Raw genomic sequence first — 14,006 nt, forward strand, 5'->3', positions numbered from 1 at the left:
CAGTGGTCAGGAAAGGCTCTCAGAACCACATGAAGCCTCTCTGAGTCTTTCTAGAGGGATGAGTTACTGGAAAAGTGTGGAAAGCTGCGTTTCAGGCAGGAGTGGCAGCACAGCATGAGCTTTAAGAGCAGAATGCCTTATATATACTAACAAACGTAAGGTAGATAGCCAGTGGGAAGCAGCCGCAAGGCACAGGGATACCGGATCGGTTCTTTGTGGCTCTTTGAAGATGTCCAAAATAAGAAGGGTTTGGTTTGGTTTGGTTTTTTCAAGAAACTATGATCAAGATGGGAGAAATGTACACAAATAACTACTTTGCTCCAGACTGCTGAGAATTGGATACATGAGAGAGTTTGTCAGTGGATGAACACTTATTACATTGACCAAGCATCTGGTGTGTGCCAGGCCCCGTGCTAAGTGCCAGGGATATAATGATAAATGAGACACATGGGGCCTGCTTTCATGCAGCACACAGTCTAGCCTACAGACACGGGGACAGGAGCTGCATAAAAGGACAAACACAGTGTGCGGGGAGAGTGTGTAACGGGGAACACTCACTTGGGGTTCAGGAAATTGAGGGCAGGGACAGCATCTCAGGCAGAGGGAACAGTTTACACGATGGCTCAGCAGTGCGAGAGAGCATGGCTCATCCCAGGAACCAGGGAAGGCCAGCATTCTAGAGCAGACAGAGCATGGAGGCAAGTGGAAAGAAAGAAGGCTGGACCAGTGAGCAGGGACCAGACCCCACGGGGATATGAGGGTCCTGTTGAACATTTGGGACTTTATCCTCTACCACTGAAGGAGCATGCAGGAAGGTTTCTTGAAGTAGGCGACCTATGAACTAGGCTTTGAAGCCTGCGAACAATTGCAACAGGCAAAGGTAGCCCCAAAATGCATTCCTGGTGAAGGTAACAGAGTGAACTCTGATCCAGAGGAAAAGAGTTCAAGGTACTGAGGAAACAGTGGGTAGCCTGGCATGGGAGGGGCACAGGTGCATGCAGGGGTGTAGAGGGCAATAAGCCTAGGCAGGAAGGTCAGAGACAAGTGCCAGACATGGTAGGCAAAGGAGTTTGGACTTTATTCCTTAGACAATGGGGAGCTGCGGAAGAGTTTTTTGATTATCTGATGGATATGATCAGAGCTGCCCTTGGGAAGGATGGATTTGACGAGGAAAGCAGGCGAGAGATTATGGATGTGATAGGCAATGTGGGTTCAGCTTTAACACTCAACAATTTATTGAGCACGTACTACGTGCCAGTCATCAAACTGAAAGCTGGAGATGCAAAGAGGACAAAAGGATTGCCTCTGTCCTGCCCCACTGAGTTCATAGATGGGTAAAGGGACAAGGATAATACATAGTGACACAGTGACCTGACCAGTCTGTTACAGGAACCCTTAAGAAAGGGGGGCACTGAACTCTGCCTGAAGTGGGGGCAGTGGTCAGGAAAGGCTCTCAGAACCACATGAAGCCTCTCTGAGTCTTTCTAGAGGGATGAGTTACTGGAAAAGTGTGGAAAGCTGCGTTTCAGGCAGGAGTGGCAGCACAGCATGAGCTTTAAGAGCAGAATGCCTTATATATACTAACAAACGTAAAGTAGATAGCCAGTGGGAAGCAGCCGCAAGGCACAGGGATACCGGATCGGTTCTTTGTGGCTGCCTGGAGGGGTGGGATAGGGAGGGTGGGAGGGAGGGAGACAAAGAGGGAAGAGATATGGGAACATATGTATATGTATAACTGATTCACTCTGTTATAAAGCAGAAACTAACACACCATTGTAAAGCAATTGTACCCCAATAAAGATGTTAAAAAAAAAAGAGGTTACTTTATCATACTTGTCATACGTTTCATACTCTACAATAAAATCTTTTATATAAATTTAAAACAAAGATTTTAAGCTTGAATACTAACAAATTTTGTTTGAATCCTGTCATAAATATAATCACTAGTCTACAATTAAAAAAAAATAAAATTTTGAAACTCAAAAAAAAAAAAAAAAAGAGCAGAATGCCTGCAGACTTGGGCTGAGGATGGGGAAGCTGGTGCTGGGTCTAGAGAGAAGGCCAGGGAGATGAGAGGGAGACAGGGTGAGGAGGGCTTTGCATATCAAACTAGTTTGTTTCTTATCATTATGATAATGGAAATTGATTATCCCATATTCTTCCCTTTGTTCCCACAGCCCTGGGGGTGGGAGGCAGCTCCTCCCTAGAGTTGCTGCCTCAGTGATACCTTGACCTTCTCTCTGTCTTTTCAGTTGACAACTTTAGACTTAGTGAACAATTGATCTGAAATTAATCTTAAATCTTAAATGGGCTCTGTTAGAATAGCTGGTGTGATTTCAGTTCCCTGGCTGGACCCTGACTGATAGAGAGGGCTTGAGGGATTTTAAGAAGAGATTTACATTTTAGAAAGATCTCTCTAGGGGCAATTACGGAGAATGAAGCCTGAAGGCAGGGGGTCCTATCAGGCAATTGCTGCAGTACTGCAGGGGAGATAGGCTGCTGAATGCAGACGGAAAGGAGGGGATACAGTCAAGAGAGACTTAGAATTAACAGAAAATAGAATTAACAGAAGATGGATATCAAGTTGGAGATTTGCTTAGGCTTCTGGGTTTGTGTGGTGTGCCATTTACTGGGGCACAAAATACAGAAGAATTAGGTGGGTACTGGGGAGATTGATTCCGAGGCGCTGTGGAACCACCCGGTAGAAATGGTCCACAGGCAGCTGTATATACAGATCTGTAGTCAGGAGAGGAGCCTGAGCCAAACAGATAGGTTAGGAAATGACAAGGTACTGTGTGGTTGAGGCCCTGGATGAGATCACGCAAGGAGCATGTGGAGGAGGATGAGAGAAGAGCGCTGAGGGGGGAACCCCTGGAATCCCAACACTTAAGAGATGAACTGAGGAAGAGGAACCCACAGAAAATCCTGAAGAGAAGCCTGGGAACCACAAAGATAGTGGAGGGAGGACCAGGCGAGGCATTCATAAGGAGGATGGAGCCTCGGCACCCTAAGGAAGTAGGCTTGGCAAGGGGTGTGTGTTATAGGCACACAGATACATATGCGTTTTTAAAGTAATTGCTTCCCATACATTTGGAATATTAAGCAGCAAGTTTTTCACATCAACCCTGAGGCCACCGGTAACCTGGCCCAACCCTTCACCATTGTCCATGTGCACAGAGCTTTCAACATCGTACCTGTTTCTCAATGTACCTGCCATTGTCGTTTTAACTGTTATTTGTTTTTTGCTGCTTTTATGTTTGTTATTTCAATTTCACTTATTGCTAATCAGCCTACAAAATATACATATAAATATGATTATTTACTCTGATTCTTATTTCCACTTATTAAATGGACTTTGAGAGAATAAATATATCTTCACCCACACACAGAGACAAACATCTGCCAATAGTTAATCAAAACTTGCTATCGTCCATAAACATCAATTGCATTTCTATATACTAACAACAAACATATGGAAACTGAAATTAAAGATATAAGACCATTTACAGTCACTCTAAAGAAATGAAATGATTAGTTATAAGCTTAACAAAACATATACAGAATCTGTATGCTTAAAAATACAAAATGCTGATGAAAGAAATCAAAGAAGACCTAAATAAATGTAGAGACTGTTGTGTTCGTGGATTGTAAGACTCAATAAAGATGTCAATTCTTCCCAAACTCATCTATGGGTTTACTGTAATTCCTATCAAAATCCCAGCAATGCTTTTTTGTAGACAGAAACAAGCTTATTCTAAAATTTATATAAAGGCAAAAGTTCTAGAATGGCTAAAACAACCTTTTTTAAGAAAATGTGTTAAGTGGAAGGAATCACCCCTACCTGATACTAAGGCTTAATATATAGATATAGTAATCAAGACAGTGTGGTATTGATGAAGGGATAGAGGCATAAATCAATAGGATAGAAGAGAGATGCCCCAAAATAGAGCCACACTTTTATTATGCAAAAGTTTCCTTTATTCTTGTGTCAAAATATAGCATTTTTGTCCTTGTCACTTTTTTTTAAGTCTACCTTACCCCCTTTTAGATGTTATAAATATGCTGTTCTATTTTCTTCTAGATTTTGTTGATATCTTTATTTTCATATTTAATTCTAATCCACCCAGAATTTTTTTGGTAGGGTCTGGTGTGAGATACAAATCCAAGTTAATTCAAATAGTTTTTCCTATTCCTATTTTCATAGTGTTTCAAATCACTTTCTAGAATTTTTCCTATTCAGTTGCGTCAGGAGAAGCCACCCGGCAGGAAGGAGCCAGGTGGAGCTGAGAGTCTTATAGTCAATAACCGGTGATAAGGCCAAATGTGTGGCAATATCAAATAATCAAGAACCAGCGTCATCCCAGCTAGCAGGTAGGGGTCAGCTGTCTTCAGCCAGGAAACAAGGAAGGGGTGGAGGGGTGTCGCAGACGCCTGGGAGGGGAAGAGGGAGGGAGTGCACATTTATGGATGGGGCAGGCTCTGTGCTAGGCTCTTTGTGTGTTATCTCAATTAAGCCTCCCAGAGCCCTACCCCTTTCAAAGATAAGGAAGCTGAGGCTCAGAGAGGTTGAATAATGTGCCCAGGGTCACATAATAACTGGGTGATCTAAGATTTGAACCCAGAAGGCCAAAGCCTGTGCTGTTTCAAATGAGCCCTTGGTCTCCAACTAAATCTATTCCTCTGGTGACCTGAAGGGCCACGTTATTTCATACTGGGGCCACTGATACAAACCTTCCCGTTGAAGCTTGAGCTGAATGATGGCTCAGCGCCCGATCAGCGGCCTGAGGTCGGTGTTCTACATGAGTGGTTCACTGCTGGTGCTTGCTTCCAAACCAGACTTCCTGTTTCATCATTCACACCTATTGTCTCACTCCTGGGTTTCTTGCCAAATGCCTTCCTTGCCACTCCCAGTTTGAGGGTGAGGTGACTGGGGAACAGGCTGTCGTGAGGAGCCTGTCAGACCTACTTACCTTCCAGGGACCTGTTGAACAACCAGTGGCTCTGGGGGCAGGCCTTCCACCCAACTTTTTAGACCCTGAAAGACGCCCTTTGAGCTTGATTACCAATCAAATCATGATAATAGATAAAGGGCACTGGGTGGCTTTCTATGTGCCAAGATGTGAGCTGTGTGCCTTACATGCATTGTTTCATATAATCCTTAAAACAACCCCATGAGGTAAATATGATTATTACATCCTTTTGCACACAAGGGAGCAGGCTCAGAGAAAGGTGTGTACACCCAGTAAGCATCAGGAATGTCTGAAAAAAAGGCACAGAGAGGTGCCTGACCCGCCACCCTCACTTCCTCTTCTGTCCCTGCCCCCAAGGCCTCTGGCTTAGATTCCCTCATCCGTGAGAAATCTCTCCTCCTTTTTTTCTAAGGCCAAGGAATGCTGACCAGCGGTGCACAATGGCGGCAAAGGAAATGTGTGCCTTGGGTGTACCCAGAGTCCCATTCAGGAGCTTTTACTCCATAAATCTTTTTGCACAGAGAGAAATAAAAAGCTCTGTGCCCTGCTACAGGTATTTTATAGTATCGGTGGAGCCAATAAAGAAGGGGTATGTGTGCATGCAGGTCTAGGTCTGTGCATGCACACACACATGTATATGAGGGTGGGGTAGCATTTAGGCAAACCAACCTCATAGAACTGTCCCATGTTTCTTCGGTCGTATGTGGCTTCAGTGACTGCATTTTCTAAACCAAAAGTCAGAACGTATGGACCGGCTGGTATAATTGTCTCTGAGGGGAAAACACAGCAACAATGAAACTGGTACCATCCGCATGATATATATAGGCTGTTGGCTAACAGTTCAGCAGAGATGCTCTGGTGTGTCTGGGGGATGTCCTAGAGGCCTCTGGGAGAGACAAGATTTGACTAAGGGTTGAGACCTGGATATATGTAAGTAGAGGCTCTCTAGCAGCTCACAGTGCCCTATGGGTCAGCGTTATCATATGTGATTTTAAAGACGCTGTTATGGAGCATCTGATATTCCCAGAACATTCAAGAGAAACATTATAGTCTAAAGCTGGAGGGGAGATCTAAAGCAATATCTTGTTTTAGGGGTATTATGGGATGAATTCCATTAATAATTGCATCTATTTATATACATACAAAATGTCATGGAGAATTGAGCCAGCCCTGCCCACAATGAGGTAAAAAAGATTACCTCTACTTAAAATAGCCAGTGAGTGGAGATAAAAGTGATTTTTGCTTTTGCATGACATGAATTCAACAAACATATTACTTCCTACTATCACTACCTATTGGCTTCCAGATACTGGGTGTCAGGCAGGTATTTTATACCAAAGAAACATGGGACAGTTCTATGAGGTTGGTTTGCCTAAATGCTACCCCACACTCATATACATGTGTGTGTGCATGCACAGATACTGGGACTAGGATTGCAATGATATTGGGATGGCAGATGTGCAGGGGATAATTATGATATGGTATGAGGAGGGTTATGATACTGGCAAGTACAGTATGCTGTGGAGTCTTGAGGGGGATTAATTAGTTCATGGGTGGGGGCTGATATTAGTTTTCTATTGTCACATAACAAATTATCACCAACTTAGTGGCTTAAAACAACAAATATTTATTACCTCACAGTTTCTGTGCATCTGTAGTCCTGGCATGGCTTAGCTGGGTTCTCTGCTCAGGCTCTCATCAGGCTGTAATCAAAGTGTCTTTTGGGCTGCATTCCTTCCTGGAGCTTGCATCCTCTTCTAAGCACACTTGCTTGTTGGTAGAATTTAGTTCCTGTGTCTGTATGATTGAAGTCCCTGTTTTCTTTGTAGCTGTCATTGAGGACCATTCTCAGCAACAAGAGGCTGCCCTTAAGTCCTTGTCAAATGGCTCCTTCCACAGGTTCTCTCACAACGTGGCAGCTTACTTCTTCAAGGTCAGCAGGAGAATCTCTCTGATTTCAGGGAGAGTCCCAATCCCTCTTTTGAAGGACTCACCTGATTAGGTCACCTACCCAGGATATTCTCTATTTTGAATAACTCAGAATCAACTGATTAGGGACCATAATGACATCTGCAAAATCCCTTTGGTTGTAATCAAGGAGGTGATATTACATCATCTTCATAGATCCTACCCACTCTCAAGGGTATACAAAGGTACACAAGGCATGTACACCACAGGGTGGGAATCTTGGGGGTTATCTCAGAATTCTGCCTACCAAAGGTGGGGGAGGGGGAAGGAAGAGGGAAGTGCCAGGATAGGTAACCTTAGAGCTGAGTGTTGAAGAATGAATCTGAGTGCTCTAGGCTGCCAAGGAAGGGAGGGAAGCAGGAAGGGTGGAAAGGGCATTATGGAAAGACAGAAGACCACAGCCTTGAAGAAACCTGTTCAGTGGCAATGGAATAGTTCAGTGGGGCCATAGATTGGGGGTGTGTGTGTTGGGGATTGAGAAAAGGTAGACAGAATATTAAGTCATGAAGACCTTGTTCTTTCAATGAGTTCTTGGCCTCAATTCCTGGTGACTGTACAGGGTAGGCAAGAGACAAAACCGTCAAACAACGAAAATTTCACTTTGAAGCTCCCTCCACTTGCATTTCTCCATCTCCACCATCCCATCTCCTTTAGAAAAGTCCTTTCCTCAGAGGTCTCTCTCCAGGTATTCCTGATCTCCCCCATCAGTGCACCACAGTTCTGTTGGTCTAAAAAGATGGATATGCACACTCTTCCCAGACCCTTATGTCCAGGCTTCCAAGGGGGAACAGATTCTTGCTTACTGAGTCAGCATCTGTATGCTCCTTTTCTGTGGGTGGAGAGGCCAAACAGTGGGCAGACTGGAGAGGTCTAGAAGAAGTCAGAGATGCTAGTCAATCTACACCAAATAAAGAGTTAAGAGAGAAGAAGCTGGGAGAGGGTGAGAAATATCCATGAGGGCTGGGTGTCTGGAAGTTTTAGGGGGCTCAGAGCAGCCATAACATTTAAGAAGGATAAGAAAGTTTCAGAAGGGTGGCTATGTTTGCTGATCAGACCCTTCTTCTTTTTTTTTTTTTTTGTCTTCTCAATATTTTAATAAAATGGGAATTAATTTTAAAAATAGTTTTTAATTAGTTTAGATTATTTCTCCTGTGTGTGTATGTGTGGTTTGGTTTTGTTTTGGAAGATGATACTGTGCAGAGCCTGGGCCACATGGGAGCTCAGGATTTATTTGGGTTACCTTAAAAGGAAAGGGATCTGGGAATTCCATGCTTCCACTGCAGGGGGCACTGGTTCAATCCCTGGCAGGGGAACTAAGATCCCACAAGCTGCACTGTGCAGCCAAAAAACAGGAAAGGAAAGGGATCTGATAAATCATTGATACCTCCTTGTGAAATAGTTTAATATGTTACCACTCTGTGAAGTATTTACTTAAAAGAGAACTCCAAGGACAGAAAACTATCCCCCCACCACCCCTAGGAAATGAATGTGTACTAGTAGAATTTCAGAGGTAATGGTATAGGATGATGACTCTTTCTTCAAAAAAATACACCTAGTTTCATGTTGTCTCATCTGTACTATCCATGTAATTTCTCTGGTCTCTGGTTCTTGGGGTCAGCTGTGCTTTCTCCCTTGGAGTTTACGTCTGGTACTCAGTGATCAAGACAACAAACTTATCACTATGTGCTGGTGTTGTTGTTGTTGAAATGAATCTTTTGCCCTGCCTTCCCTCAAGCAAAAAAGAAAACAAATCACCCAGCTGTTTTAGCTGGACAGCATTTCTGCCCACTACAACTGTGAGCAGGGATCATGGCTTCCATACAAGGTCAAGGCCCCGAGGTCTACAGAACAGTCAACTGGATCTACCCAGCCTTGTCCCTCCTTTGATTTCTTGGTACAACCTTTTAATATCCAGGCGTGTGTGTTTGATTGGGCTTAAATCAACACAGTGGGATTTGGTTTTTGTTTTTGTTTGTTTTGAAGAGTGGGGTTCTAAGCGGGGGTGGGGGTGGGGGGGAGCATTCCAGTCAACCTTGACCCCATATAGGCCAGAGAGAAGTGGTATGGAAGGAAGTGAAGAGGAACTGGGAGGCAAAATGGGGTCTGGTGTGGGAATTGACTTCCTCCGGAAAAGCCTGGAACATCCTTCTCAAAGCCCAGTACAGCCAAGCTCCTTGCACTAGCTCTCGGCCACTCCTTTGAAATGTTCTCCTTAGAGCAGGGCTCCACGTGGTGCACACCTACAACCCATGCACAGGAACACACACACACACACACACACACACACACACACACACACTTTGTCTGGTGATAGACTGGGCCCAAAGAATCTGGCAGTCTGCGTGGCCGATGGCAGAGTGTCGAGCCTGTTCCCACTGTCTCCCTGGAGTCCCAGTGCAGACGCAGGTGCGCGTCAGTGCCTGCTCTAATTTTATCCCTGGTTGATGGAGGAGACTAACTGAGCAGCAGGGAGGCTGCTATTTTGGGTCTTTCCGTGGCTCTGGGTTATATAAAGCCCATTGCTGTGACCTGCATTGCTTTGTGGCTGTGCCTCACTCTTGTGCGTTCTGTCACAATATGTCATCAGTTCAAACATTCACACACACCCCCCAGAGCTCTTGGGGAATGAGAAGGGAGGTGTGTGCTGGAGGAGTGTGTGTGTGTGTGTGTGTGTGTGTGCACGCTCCTGCCAGCTCACTGGGGGAGGAGGCCTGCTTATACGCCTGGGAGGGGGGATTGTACATGAAGGAGGTTTGTTTTCGAAGGAAACGGAAAGATCTCTCTGATGGAGGAACGTGAGTGTGCTGTGCTTTGAGCTTTAGGACAGAGCGTGTTTGTGAGATGATGTTGTGGGTCTGCTGTTGGCATGGCGATAAGAATAACTTCTATTTCAGTAACTCTTTTCATTTTGAAGGAACCCAAGATTTTCATAAATTATACACAAATGGTTTTGCCTCTGAATGGCAGGGATTTTTTCCCCTCTGGAATTAGGAGCAAGCAGCTCGATGAAGAAACGTGAGAACCCGAGTTTAGGGATGGGTTGATGGCAGAGGATGGCATTTCCTGCATCACTGGGTACAAATCTTACTGGGAAAATTTTTCTTGTAGATCAAAAAACCCTTATAGTGCCAGTCCTGGGACTACTGTGTAAATTAGGTGCTGGCTAATTGAGTCATGTATGTTATCTAATTTATCTTTGTATCCCTCGGTATTGAATCTTAATAAATGTTTTTAAATATGTAAATTTTGATGGATGAACATACTACAGCTCATTAGTCTATGGATATGAAAGAACCAGTTTTCCCAAAATAAAATTATCCTCCCAGAACAAGCCTAACAGAGCCTGATAAGCTTGTCATACAGGTATTTGTCCTGTCCCTCAATAAAGCAGGGGAAAGCAGATGTATTTTACTTGGTGAACTGCGTGTTTCCCATATATAATCTCAGGGTATATTCTGGCTGACATGATGGAGCCCAATAGGCATCCACTCCCCGGGGGAGTGAAGATTTGACATGGATACAGCTTGGCTCTTGGAGCCCAACAGAATGTGAGGTCTCAGGCTGGCGCTCATGTTTCTGATTTGGGTCCTTCCATCACTGGCAGCTACCACAGCAGATGGGGCTCCCATTACTAGTAATTTGATTGCGACACTGTTTCTTAGCTGCTCTTTGAAAGGCATTGAAGACCTTTCTCTTCCACCGGCCAAGGCCCTTCTAAGGGATTTTAGAGAGAAGAACTCGGGAGCTCTCCATGAAGAAAACCAGAAGAATCTAGAAGCCTGCTAGCATGGGCTGAAGAGAACTGTCACCTCAGAGCCTTCCAGAGCAGGGAAGCAGGAAAGGGAACCCAACCAGAATCAAAGACAGGGCTTGTAGGGGCCGGATGGGGAAATGAAGCTAGGAATGGGGAAGGTATAAATGAATCACTGTGTGTCTAGTTTATTCATAATTGACTTAAGCAGAATCTCGACACTCATGCCCTTCCTCCCACCCCTGGCTGTGAGTACGAGCTCACTACTCTGGCTCCTTGGTGGTCTCCTCGATGACCTCCAACTCCCCCTACCTGCCCCCCACCCCCCCCCCAACTGGTGTCAAAGTGACCTTTCTAAAACACAAATCTGGTCACCCAACTGTGTAAATTTCTTCAAAGACTCTTTATTTCTCTCTCCAGAGAAAACCCAAATGCATGAGCACACCAACCTGGGGCCTGGTTATCTCTCTGGCTTAGGTCACATAGCAAGACTCTCAACCCTCCCTGAAGTGGTCCTCCTCCCACCCGCCTCATTCCACTCCCCGACCCCTTAAACCTTACCAAAACACTTCTAATCCCCTGAACGTGCTAAACCCTCTTGCCTTCTATGTGTTAGCATGGACTGTTCCATCTATCTGGAATGCCCTTCCAGTCATTTTTTTTCCCCCTGAGCTTCCCTCAGGCCTCAACTCAAGCATCAACTTCTCCAGGAAGTTGTGTTAACCCCTCCATGCCTGGATCAATTGCTTCTCCTCTGGCATTTTGCTCACCTCTACCCTAGTACTTAAATGCTCTGCAGTCTGTCTTGCCTAGACTATGGGTTTCTAGAGGGCAAGGACTCTGCAGCTCCTGACCTGGCCTGCTGCTTGATCTTCAACAGTGTTTGTTGAATGAACTACTGAATTTGAGCAGAAGCCACATTTCAGAATTAAAAGTTCCTCAAACAACATGAGAGACAAAGTTGGTGGGAAATGCCAATGAAGTTGAAGAGGAAAGGCCAGGTCCTGGGAAATCTGACCATGAACAATACCAGTGAGCTCACAATTGTCTCTGAAGCCTAAGACAGAGGACTGCCCTGCCCCACTGCTGTGTCAGGCAGGTAGGACTGTTGCTAGGGGTAGAACAGTTAGTGTGATGCCGATGCCCCCATGATGATCGGCCATCACTGATCAGCATCTCTCCCACGGTCTACACAGGGTCTGCTTTTTCTGCCATGCATCTGTGGGGTGGGGGGAGGGGACTTGCATATGGACCTCAGTGACTCTCATGGAGGAACCCAGGCCTCCAGCCACACCCTCCCTGTGGACACGCCAAGAACCATCGAGGCAGCTGTGACTCCACCACAACCACCGGAACCTCACGGCTCCATCCCACTGGACTGGGTGCTCCTTCTGCTATGTCACACCCTGGAGAGGCTGGTCTGGGGCATAGGAGAGAAGCCAGCATGCTGAGTGCCTCACACTTGACCAAATTAGATTATGAGAAAGTGGAGACAAGTTTTGGAGGTGGCCACATACTATAAATCAGATCTCAAATGCACTGAGACAGGCTCTTTGATTAAATCCCTGATTCAGCCTTCACGTAGGAAGTACTTTTTAAAAAGATGGTTAGGGCTTCCCTGGTGGCGCAGTGGTTGAGAGTCCGCCTGCCGATGCAGGGGACACGGGTTCGTGCCCCGGTCCGGGAAGATCTCACATGCCGCGGAGCGGCTGGGCCCGTGAGCCATGGCCGCTGAGCCCGCGCATCCGGAGCCTGTGCTCCGCAACGGTAATCACCACTTAGATCTGTTTCAATATTCCCATTTTCATTTATTGGGCTTTATTAGAGTCTACATTTTCTACATTCTCAAGGCATCACTACCCCAAATATTTCCGCTTAACACTGAATTGGAAGCTGCCTACTGATCTTCCAAAGACAATTCTGTATGTGTGTGCACACGCGTTCTCCTGAGTCCTTTGTCCCTGTTCTCAGAATTGCCTCATGTTGATAGAAGAATAATGATGTGGACCCAGGAAGAAACTGGCGATGGGGAAGGTAGGAACATAACCTGCATTTTCTCGGAAACTTTCAGAATTTTAAACAGTGCCTTTTTTTAGGCTGATGAATCCTGCCAGACAGTCACCCTGCTGTGACAGAGAAGGAGTGGAGAGAGCCTGGGTGAATGGGAGCCGGGGGAGTAGAGAGGAAAGGAGGGTGGCTGTGAGCATGCTCACAATTTTAGAACAGCTGTGGAGGTTAGAGTAGCTCCCCCCTGAATGAGATGACGCTGGGCCACTTAGGAGAAAGGAAAAGAAAGAAGATTCTGCTGCTGATGACGGGGACAAGGAGAAGAGGTACTTGGTTTACACAGTGGGTGGGTATTAAAGGATTATGTATATTAGGCACTATTCCCATCACCCAGAAAGGCCTGTGCTTTAACTGCCAAGAAACCAGTAATGAATGGAACACCTTCCAGGGATGAGAACAAATTAAAACAATGTATTCTGTGCTCAATATGTAAGATATTTAGAAATCGGTAGCACGTTTGGCCTTATGGGGCATTTTCAGGGAGAAATTGTAGAGAATCTCATGTTTGTCATTTCTCTCTTTCTTTCTTTCTTTACCACACAGCTTGCAGGATCTTAGTTCCCCGACCAGGGATTGAACCTGAGCCCTCAGCAGTGAGAGTGCTGAGTCCTAACCACTGGACCTCCAGGGAATTCCCTCTCATTTATTTTAGTTTCTATTTAAAAGTCACATAACAAGACTCTCACTAGTGAAGATATTAGTTAATGTTTATTGAGTGCCAACTGCATGCTTGTTGCTCTTCTAAATGTTCTGCATCCATCAACTCAGGTAATCCTCACAACTTTATGAGCTGGGTACTCTTTTTAAAAAAAATTATTTTTTATACAGCAGGTTATTATTATCTATTTTATACATATTAGTGTATGTATGTAAATCCCAATCTCCAGTTCATCCCACCACCACCCTGCTTTCCTCCCACCACCACCCCGCTTTCCTCCCTTGGTGTCCATACGTTTGTTCTCTACATCTGTGTGTCTCTATTTCTGCCCTGCAAACCGGTTCATCTGTACCATTTTTCTAGATTCCACGTATATGCGTTAATATACGATATTTGTTTTTCTCTTTCTGACTTACTTCACTCTGTATGACAGTCTCTAGGTCCATCCACGTCTCTACAAATGACCCAATTTCGTTCCTTTGAATGGCTGATTAATATTCCATTGTATATACGTACCACATCTTCTTTAGCCATTTGTCTGCCGGTGGGCATTTAGGTTGCTTCCATGACCTGGCTATTGTAAATAGTGCTG

At 45.1% G+C, this 14,006-nt stretch overlaps 1 non-coding gene across 1 annotated transcript; it reads right to left on the reverse strand.

The window, feature by feature from the left end:
- Nucleotides 1-13,314: 13,314 nt before the first annotated feature.
- TRNAE-CUC (transfer RNA glutamic acid (anticodon CUC)) lies at nt 13,315-13,387 on the reverse strand. The gene has a single exon. It is a non-coding gene; the product is annotated as a tRNA-Glu (tRNA).
- Nucleotides 13,388-14,006: the final 619 nt, after the last annotated feature.

This window comes from Lipotes vexillifer, unplaced genomic scaffold (genome assembly GCF_000442215.2).
Source record: "Lipotes vexillifer unplaced genomic scaffold, Lipotes_vexillifer_v1.1 scaffold39, whole genome shotgun sequence".
Classification (NCBI taxonomy): domain Eukaryota; kingdom Metazoa; phylum Chordata; class Mammalia; order Artiodactyla; family Lipotidae; genus Lipotes; species Lipotes vexillifer.